Below are 11,472 nucleotides of genomic sequence, written 5' to 3'. Positions count from 1 at the left end.
ATGAAATTGAAATTCTATTCAAATACACCAAATGCTCTGTCATTTGACGTGCTCAAAAGTACATCACACTCAGATATGTAGCATCTGAAGGACGTGATACAAATACTTCCTACCGGAAATATTGAAGGGGAAGATAAAATGTGTTGCTTGTGCTTTACGAATACCCCCCCCCCCCCAGTTTATAGTGTACTCGTACCATTCTGTGGGGTCATGTATTATATGAGGTGATTAGATGTATTATATGAATTTATTAGATCTAAATAATTAGATGTATTATATGAGGTAATTACATGTACATACAATCGGGAAGTCCTATCAATTGAAAATCTGAGTTCAAGTTGGATTCATAGATAGTGACACAAATTGTGTCAGTCAAAATAACATGAAAATGAATGACAAACAACATAGGATCAGCATGATGCATGTGTAGTAGTAGTCCGTCAGAGTGATTGTTATGTATTTATATAGTTTTCACTGGAATTATTTGTTAATTGTTTGAAAATGTAACCCCCTTTGAACCGAGAGCCCTCAATTGCTGGAATAAGCAGTATACATGTTATAAATACATGATCACATTTAAAGCAAATACAAACGCACACTTTTAGTTGGATTTCTTTTTGCCTATTTGTCAGCGATATGACTCAACTTTAAAAAAGGAGCTTATGTTTAAATTGGTATCAGCTAGGCGTGTTTTTACAACTTACGAGGGCTTAGTTTAAAACCCGAGTTGGCCTCTCTCGCTCCACGACAACCCAATATTTACCTCAGTACTACGAACAATTCCGAGACAATTTCATTTTTTTTTTTCAAATCTGATATCTTAAAAGGCATGGTTTGTGTGGATTACGAAGAACAGCGACATTTATAGATTCTTTTATCCGTATGTTTGTTTATTTTCCGTCTTCTGTCCGTCTGTATTACCTAGAACTATCATGGAACCCTATGAAACATGACTTTGAAATTTAACATGTGTGTTTCTTGCATGAACGTTATCTAAACATAACTGATGATCCCTGGTACTCCCGTAAATGACGCATATTGTCCTTGGAATACTCTAGTTTGTAGATTAGAAACCTACATGCAACAGAACTGTCGAAAATTACAATTTCTCTGCATACATGTAGTTCTCACGATTAAGATTTGAGGGTTTAGAGTTGATGCAGGTTGATGCGGCGTTTTCTTTGAAGCCTAGAGTCACTTGGATGGGAGCTTCAAAACTGACAAGTAACCGCACTAGTATCAATCAGTGCCACAATTGAGTGGCGGATCCAGGAATTTCATAGCGGGGGGGGGGAGGGCAGTAGAAGGCTGGGCTTGCCTTGAAGCTTTGCACTGATGGGGGTGCAGGGGCCGAAGCCCCCGGAAGCTAACGAAATTGTGCATATAAGAGAGTGGGTTCTTGTTCATTCAGAAAAAGGAACATATAACGGCTACATACGTACATTTTGCTCTTTTGTTGGCATTTGTAATATCGAAACGGGGGGGGGGGGGGGGGGGGGGACTGGATCCGCCTTTGGATATCGTCATAGCAACAGTCTATACAACCCTAACTGATTAAAGAGTAACCTCGACATTTTGGACCTTTCATGGAAATTCAGTTAGAAGTTAATCATCTTTATTTTATATTTATTATTTTTTTTTAAATCATCACAATGAAGATTTGTTACGGTGGCTCATTACACCAAAATGTTATCTAACGGTCCGTTTAAATACCTCGTAGGAAGCATGATTTACCCATCAACAGAGTGATACAAATTCTCAATTATGTCATTTGATGTTTTGTTATTGCACTTTTTAAAAATAATTTACTCTCCACGGGACAAATTAATCCACACTTTAAATTATGCCTTTGTCCAGCCGCCATTCACACGCACAGCTTGGCTCAGTGCCGAAACAACGTAAGTATTTAGCAATAGGTATAGATTAAGTATTTAACAATATGTATAGGCCTATTACCTACGGGGAACGCTTATATTATAGAGGCAAATGTTAAATTCATTTAATAATATGTTGTACGGTGTGACCGTTGAGACGAGCGAAGCCCATTAACATCTTGCAACACGACTTATAGACATTTTATCCGCCTCTTCATTTAACGCGGGAAATATAACGCGGTGGATGTAAACAGTTATATTGTGACGTCATATTAGCTGCAATGTTTTTTCTTCTTCACTCAAACCAAGCAAAACAGAACGTTTGAAGCTATAATTAAGCTTGTCTGGAATTTAGAAACGTTTATGGCACTTTCTAAACAATCTAATCATTTTAATTACGGGTTTGTCAATGAAGTATACCGCAGTGACGGCGACATTTTTCCAGAAACATTATGGGTAATACTCATCTTTTTTCAACTGATGAAGAGCAAATCACGTGACTCATATGTGTAATCATTGGAGCGAGCTCGTCGCTCGCTATATTATGTAGGAAATACCGGCAACGTTTGGCTCTAGACCACGTGGTGTCGAATAGTCTTTACATTTCCATTGTTTTTACTTTTTATGCTTTTGATACATGGATCTTGACCATTTGTAATAATTTCCTCATAAATACGCTGCAGTTGTGAGCAATGCGTGTATGAATCGTGATAAGTATAGTACATCTACTACGTGTATGAATCTTGATAAGTATAGTACATCTACTGCTATTCTTAACGGCTGGGAATTCCGACAGAAATGAAAGTAGAGAGTAAACAAAAGAAATTAATTGAAGTTTTGAAAATACGTGTGGATGTGAACTGCAACGCTTCACGTCGGCATTTTTTTTATGAAGTGACCTTCTCTTCTTGGTTTCACCATTTCTCTGTCGCACAAAATCATACTTTATATTATAGAGTTTCATGTAATTCTCCCATTTCTATTTTTCAACACATATATATTTAGCCACATGTGACGTCGATGTTTTATACGAAAATTATAGCGTTTTGTCTTTTCGACCCCTATAGATAAGGGATTCCAAATCGATAATGACAAATTCTGAATATTTTTGTGATTTGATAAATGTATGGTGACCTACGATATAAAAAGCAACTCATGAAATAATATTGCATCCGTTTTGATGATGTTGATATTTACACCATTTTATTTATAACTCATTTAGATGAAAACCCTTGGTAAGATATGTAAAGAGGACCGATTCAATAAGTAAGATAAAAAGAATTAAAAAGATAATGCAATGTTCACTTTATTTTGATTGCATAAAATCCTACCCCCAGAAATCCATATTCACACAAAGTACGTGTGACTTAAAAGCATATGAATAGTACGTAATAATTTCATTATCAAACACTTTTTGAATTAGAATTTGTCATAGTCGGTATTTTAGGCAACTTTATAGTGGACAGTTACTTTTTACCACAAACACATTTTTGATCACTAGAAATTGTAAGTACTCTGTAAATTCTTGTTATTCAACATATCGGCATTTCATTTTAAATTTGAAGTAGCTTAGATAGGATGGTGTGAGTACAAAATCGTTATGAAGCAAATATCACCCATCCCTCCCTCCCCGATGCCTTCTTCATATAGCATGAAGATAGCTTTGAGACGCCGTACCTTTTGAGTGTTGCATTGCGCTGGTATAAATCAATATGCACCTTACCCTGACAAAAGCCTTACTGCGAATATTCACTGCACGTTTGCAGCAAACATTGCTGCACATAGTACCATAATTTTTAAGTCAGATTTTATTTAGTAAAGTGTACATTGACCCATGTTTGCCGCAGATAAGTATGCATATTTGCAGTAAATATTTTACTTTGTGAGTGTGATTTGCAGCATGCTTGCTTGCAGTATGCTTGCTGCAAACATCCATATACCCATACAAGGAAATATTCCTGCAGATGTACGGCATCTATAAGCTGCAAGCATGCAGCAAAATTTTATCATGCAAATAAGGTTTGCGGCTAGTTTGCTGCAAACATAATTTACATGGTAAGATATTCGTCAACAGCATATCTGCTGCAAATATACAGCAATGAATAGGTTTTTTGCGATTTTGCTGCCAGTTAGTAAATATATAGATAAATAAATTCAAATAAAGATTTAAACACTGCTATCTTGTTAGAAACAAAATGCTAAAATGTGATAGTGCACGTTCACCACAAGCTTATTTACGGTTAATATTAATTAATTCACAAATTTTAAAAGATAGGGAAAGGGGTATATATAATCATATGTCTCGTATAGTATAAAAAGTAGTGTTTTATGAAAATATTTGTTTGACTGATTTTTTTTATCAAGAAATACTCAAGGTAATAAGCCAAACAAATACGTAAAATTTTCCCCCAGTTCATTTTCTTTTTAAACTTTAATATTTTGATTTCAGGAACAAAACCTCTTATTGTGCATGTTATAAAGAAATCTACGGTACCCTAAATATTTTTCTCTTCTTAGTTTCAAATATAGGGTATCTGACCAACAAACGTTCGTGATAAGAGTGTGTCCTATGGAAAGACTATCTATAGATATATCACAACCATTAAAGATATTTTTTTTTTTACAGCTGACCTATTTGCGAGTAAATCTCGACAACATTTGTTGTAATTGATATAATATTTGTGTACACCACGATATACAATATAACATGCATGGTTCGTCAATGGCACATCTTCAATTTAAAATAGTTTCATATCAAGGTGTTGTAAAAGAGATGCATTCATTAAATTTTGAAAAAAAAATCATTTGATACAGAAATTGATTATTTTAAAATGAAGAGAAATCAAACTAGGATTTTAGATATTTTGGACGTTTTAGAAATGTTTATGAAGAATAAAATAACACATTCGGCAAAAGACGTCATGATATTTGACATTTAACCTTAAGATAGGACCTTGACTTTCATTATCCTGTAAGAGCATCAACTAGCTACACAACAAAGTTACCCGTTACTTTCTAATAGACAGTTAAATCTCGCAAAAATGAAATGCATTCAAGATTTAGTCTCCCAGACCTCCAAGATATTGGATGTCTCCCATATTTTTCAGAATATACGAAGATGCAGGTCATGGCTTATATTACATGCAGTTTGTTCAAAACTTCATTGAATATTAGTATTATGGAGATTTCATTCATCAAACAAATGAATTTAAGAAGATATAAGCGAAAACTTTTTTTTTTATAATTTATTCGATTTTTGTCACCTTATACATACATATACTACCCTTTCACACTGATTCATTCATTCTTTAATAGAATTATTAAATAGGTGGTTACTTGCAGTAAAAAATATAAATAAAAAAAACAGAAAAAAGACACCCCCCCGACAAACACAAGTGAAAAGTAACTAATAAAAACAAATCAATCAAAAATAAACTTATGTTACCACAAAATTTGTATTGTAAGAGAGCACGGTACAGTAAGAGCTGGATGTTGTGTAGTTGAACATGTAACGTATGACGTCATTATTGTAAATTGGTAACGACTGTTACTGTAATGTAAGCTGTACCACTAATCCACCATAAGTAAGGTTATAAATATATATTTCCCGGTAGCTTAACATGGCTGCAATGAATGTCTAAATAAAACTACCCTATCAAATCACTGTCAGACTTACACATGTAGGTCTATCCTCATATCGGTTTTGTAAATCATTTATTTAATTAATTTAATTTGTTCGTGCTAGAAATATATCTTTTGTAAGAATTTTATTCACTGGATGTAATGAAAAATTTGGCAGATTATTTGAACCAGAAAAAGGTTTATATTTTCTATATAAAAGTCAATTATTTTTATTGAAAAAAGTATTGTCAAGGGCAATAATTCCTATGCTGGTGTATTATCTATTGTATGTCTATTTAAAATTACAATGATAACCACAATTGCTTTATATATTATTATCAGTTTTTTAAAAACCGTTTGAATGAAGATGTTGTCATTTTAACGAGGTTTTATGCATTTTATATGCTTGGTTAAGGTAGAGATTGATAGGTTGATGCTAAAAAAATTAACCATTGAATTTTTTTTATTTTGATATATGTTTATGATGAAGCTTCGATATAAAACATAATAAAAAATCAATGTAGGTAATCGACCTTGTTTTTGAGAAATATGGCGATTTTAACAACACCTTCTTTAGTCCTTGTAAAGCGTAAAAAGTGAAGAAAAATAAGTAGAGAGCAATATACAAATAGAGCTATAACATTTTTATTGTAAAAAGGATCATAACTTGTCATATATGGTTCCAAACAACCTTTCACATAATTGTATATTACACATCAATTTCATGTTCAGCAATCATTATTAACATGCAACAACATTACTTCAACAGAGCTACATTGGCCAATTACCTTAAAACAGTGCACAATATTTGTACACAGGGTCATACCTTTGCTTAAGCTGCAAAAAATTACCCATCAAATTTCTTATTTTATTTCATTAAGTGGTCAGTCTATTAGTAAGTAAAATATATGAAAAAAATTATACACCATAATGAGGTTCAATATGAAACTAGCAAAAAATTCCTAACCCCACCCCCTTTTAACAAACTACACATTTTCGTAAGAAAAAGGGTTATTAAAAGATGTTGTAAACAATCCATCAAAAACAGCTTGCTAAAATTCGAAGATTCTTTGTAATACCTTTTTTAAATTAATAAATATAATACAGAAAGTATGTATTTCAAATTTTAGCTTATATTTTGTTGTAGTTCTCGTTGTTGACCTTTGTGCACTTACACTCAGAATATAGATTTATCATACGTCATCATATTTGATGATTAATATCAAGAGTTTTCCCAAATAAAAATCCCCACAAAAAATTGAAATACAATTTATATTTGTTAAAACAAATATCTCCATTACATCCCAACCCCTTTAATATACTGCATGGTATGGAGGAGAAAGAATGAGCAGGGACATAGACGTCATGAATTGCACTCGGTGCATTGAGAAGAAAGATTCAGCCAGCAGAGATAAACTACTGACCTTTTTATAACTTAGAATGTTTAAGCATTCCCAAATTACCTCTTTGAAAATTCAACATGACAATAAGAAGGTTTCTATAAGCTATTTCAGGGGCGGATCAGGAATTGAAGTTGGGAGAGGGGGGGGTGCAACTGTATGAGGCAGGGGTCTGGGGGCCGCCTTGAAGGGGGGGGGGGGGGGGCGATTCCTCAGAAACTCCTGGATTTTACAGATTTTTTAGGGCTTAAAATATGTCTCCTATGTAGTCATTTTTATTATTTTCTGTCATTTTTAATAAGGTGAAATTAATAAAATAACGCAAATTTTAAGGGTTTTTGAAAAAAGTAGCAGTTCTCCCACTGAAAGTAATTCAATAAATCAAAAGATTTTGTCAGACATTTATTTCTCTGAGAGTGGAGGAAATTATGGCTTCTTTTATCGTATATATTTTTCTAATGGGGGGGGGGGGGGGAATGAGAAATTCAAACACATTGATTAAAGTTATAAAATTGGTATTTTATTTTCATTTATAAATGTTTACTGATTTTGATATATCAAAAACTTAGAATAATCAACAATGACACCTCCTCTATATTTATACAATATTATTGTCTTTAAAAAAGACATGTAATACATGAGTACATGTACTTGTTTTCCATTAAATTCACACTTTAGTATGTTGCACAATATATCCATTGCTCTGGGCTCACAAATACATTATTGATTTTATCCAAGTCCCACATTTTGCAGAAGTTCTTGAATTTTCTCTGTAACCTGTAAAGTTGTGGGGTCCAGGGGATATGACATCAATGTAAATGAAGTACCTGTTATAAAAAATATATTCTGTATATTCAAATATTGAAAAAAAGATGAATATCTAATATACTAAGAGTTTTCTTTATAAATGTCTGGTGTTAAAATGAAAAATTCTATCTTACTAAGATAGAAAATATTGTACCTTTCTTGCTGATTTTCATGGCAAATTGCTGTTGAAGTTGTTGGCTGGAAGCCCATTTCAACTTGCACTGGTCCTTAGGATGATGCTTAGAAAAAAATCATCATAATTAATATTTGCACAGTCAGTATTAATCATTAATTATACTGTGTTAGACAATGTCAATTTTGAAATTGTGTGTCTCAATGCATGTTTAGTGAACTTTAAAATGCTGATATATTGAAAATTACACACATAACATGTATTTTATTATGTCAATTTTTAAAATCTTGTCTGAAATCAGTATTACATATGTAACACTACATGTATGTTAAATGTGTGCAGTGCAGCAATGTGAACTCTTGCAGTAGTAGTACATCTGCATGATTGTTATTTATTTCATATTGTTATAGTTACCTTCTATTTAAACTGTGCATACCCTCCCACCCCCGGGTCCTTGATGAGGTGAATAAACATCATAATTATCATATTACAATATGAGATGACAGATATGTTTTCATAAACTGCCAGTTCATTCTAATAATATCAAAACAAGTCAACTCTAGATTTATCAGACCTGTCTCCTTTACGGAGTGTGGGTCAAGTGAAGGACATACATATCTTATTTTCATACAATACATTTATTTGCCTATGAGGGGGGCTTGTGATTTTACAAATATTTTAAATAAAGTTTTGTAGACCTACATGCTTGCATGAAACATGAAACCCCAGATTTGAAATATCTCTTAGGTCAATGAAATTTCAAGATAGTATAAGTACTATCATTTATACCAAATAGAATTTTAGTGCAACACCCCCCCCCCCCCCTCAAACTTGTGAGAGCCCTATTTTTTTCCAAATCTGGCATATACATGACATCCATTTGCAATTACATGCACATGTAGGAGTTATATTTTGGGCACATATGGAATACATAAATGCACAAAAAATGAAACAGCTCCAAATTGTGCGTTTATAGATGTTATTATAAAATCGCATTGTGAAATAGCAGAGGAAAAGTGGGTTGAATACAAATTCAATTTGCCATTTTTTTCACTTACCAAACGAAATTATGATTTCGTTGTCCACGTTGAATGCATCCATCGAATTCCTCTTCTCAGAAGAAACTTTGTTTAAACTCTCAATGACTACATAAACAGTATTGAAACTCGCAGCACTCGGACATCACGATCATGCTACATCAACAACTTTGTTTACGTAGCGCAGCTATGCATGGTGGTGAATTTCGTGAGGTAAAAAGTGTCATTCTGCAGGGACGAAACATTTAGTCCACTATTATTACATTGACGTATTCCTAATCTAAACTATGGCCAAATTTCTATGATATCTTTCGTCGAGACGACCCTCTCAATCATCGATTCAGTCACAGCAACAACTTGTACTTTCGGAACCCCTTTTTGTTTTTCAACTACTCTATGGCGATGTACGGAATTCCGAAAAATAATTTCACGTGAAAATACACGATTTTTACTGATCACGTGGTTGCTATCGGTCTCTACCTTAACTTAAATGATATGGTCATATAGTGATAATAAAGGAGTTTGTAGAAAGGAAATACGATCCATAAATAACGTAACACAGGGTGTCATTTTAGATATAGAATTCCCACTGGCAAAAACAATCAACAATCAGCAATCCAACAAAACGCACGATGTCCATAATGTTTCACAGGGTGAAATAAAAATTGCGTTTGATTTTTACCAGCTAATCAAAGGATAGTTCTATGGTTTTAAAATGCCATAATAATTACGCAGGGAAAAGTGACTGATATAAGTGTCGTATGAAATTCCGATCAGAACAAAATGAAACGTAATGCGCCTTGTAACTTCATCAAATATTTACGTGATTTTCATACTAAGTATTTTGTAATGAAACCATCTGAACATGATCGGTCTTGTAATGCGAACAATCAATTAAATAATGGTTTCAGATTGAAAATGATAATCCAAGATATAAACTGTGATTCTGAACAGGATTAGGAGATGACCTGGAGTTACAGAAAATCATACTCGTGATCTAGATAAGGGTGTTTATCACTTTTATGTGTATACAATATTGAACGTTTTTATGATTTAGATATTGTCCCTTCCTGTCTCCACAGTTCAGTGTAGCATAGGCACGAGGATACTGCGCGATTATCACACGAGAATAGATTTAAGAAATAAATGTCGGTTTTGATACATGATGGTGTGAACAGTGATGCTTCAAGCCGACATACTCCATAAAGGTTCATAAATAAAACTATACCTGCGTGAAACACACTCATGTATTTTCAAATCGGGATTTTGAGCGCGATGTTCTAATCACTACGCCACGAAGGCCCCTGGATCTCATCAAGGTATATTCCAGGTACACTTGTAGAACTATTGGTTGTGTTGGGTTTAAATCAAACCTTACAGACTTACTTCTCTTTGGACATACTCAAATCCTCAGAAATGCAATTATATAACTCAAGGTTCTGATAATTAATGGATTGATTGTATCTTGTTTAACGTCCCACTCGATAATTTTTCACTCATGTGGGGATGTCACCACTACCGATGAAGGGCTTCAAATTTAGGCATATGCTCGACACTTACTGCCATTGAGCAGTGAGGGTTCGTTATCGTGTCACACCTTCTGTGACAAAGGAAATACGTTTTTAAGGTAATCTCCGAGTACTCGTGGCATTCACACCTGATTTCGAGTCAATGGCGATGGAACTTTCACTACCTGTTTTTTTTAACGACTTAGGTCTGTCGCGGCTGGGGTTTGAACCCCGACCTTCCGCATGTAGGGTGAAAGTTCTACCTCTAGACCACCGCGACAAGGTTCTGATAAACATTTTCCCCTTTTAAAATGTTGATTTGCTGAAAAAATGTCACTCTATGATTTTACACTTTCTTTTAAAGCTAAAATTCCTTCAGCAACCTGGAAAAAAAAAACGCCAATAAACTATGACCTAGATAGCTATGTTGTTGTTTTGCTTTATTTTACCTAATTTCTCAGTATCTGTCTTATTCTCAACCGTTATTTTCATTACAGGCCTTCACGTCAGTCAAAATGCCTAAAATCTGGAACACCTGTATAGAGGGGGTAATTATGAAACTATGTACAATAGATAGAGTCTAGATGGAATACACATCTTTTTATTGAATTTTGCAGAAAAATATATCATCAATAGTTTAGTTCACTTGAGTCTTATGATCAAGTATGCCCATTATCTGTCTACTGTTGTGCTGTTTTTATAATGCCTTTAAGCTTCCTGTTAGTTTCTGCCTATACATGTATATACGGCAGCCTACAACATTCACACAGAGCAGATAAACGTGCACTATCACTTTGTCTGTTGTGTCTTCACATTTTCTTTACATTTATATGAGTTTCCCCAAATTATTCAGAGACACAAGGCTCGACGCCTGGGCAGTGGCTTGCTCAGAGAACGAGCTGACCATTACGGCATGGAAGTCCAACACTTATGGCGGACAAATATACATATTTCCTAAAGTTTACCCCTGATTAATGTAACCATAATAAAGTATTTGAAATTACAAAACTGATTCGTTATCGTCCGGTTTTGACAGTTATGCACCAAATGCAAAAAAAAAAAAAAAAAAAAAAAAAAAAATGATGCAGTGTT

General features: G+C 33.8%; 1 long non-coding RNA gene across 2 annotated transcripts; it reads right to left on the bottom strand.

The window, feature by feature from the left end:
* Positions 1-7,393: 7,393 nt before the first annotated feature.
* On the bottom strand, positions 7,394-10,772 carry LOC125656036 (uncharacterized). Of its 2 annotated transcripts, XR_007362981.2 has the most exons (3): positions 8,894-9,349; positions 7,857-7,941; positions 7,394-7,722 (listed from the first exon to the last, which is right to left on the bottom strand). It is a non-coding gene; the product is annotated as an uncharacterized LOC125656036 (long non-coding RNA). The 2 variants fall into 2 exon arrangements; XR_008796748.1 differs by having other exon boundaries at positions 7,857-10,772.
* Positions 10,773-11,472: the final 700 nt, after the last annotated feature.

The sequence above is a fragment of the Ostrea edulis genome, chromosome 7 (assembly GCF_947568905.1).
Source record: "Ostrea edulis chromosome 7, xbOstEdul1.1, whole genome shotgun sequence".
NCBI classification, from domain to species: Eukaryota; Metazoa; Mollusca; class Bivalvia; order Ostreida; family Ostreidae; genus Ostrea; species Ostrea edulis.
This window is presented reverse-complemented; position numbering and strand designations above follow the sequence as displayed.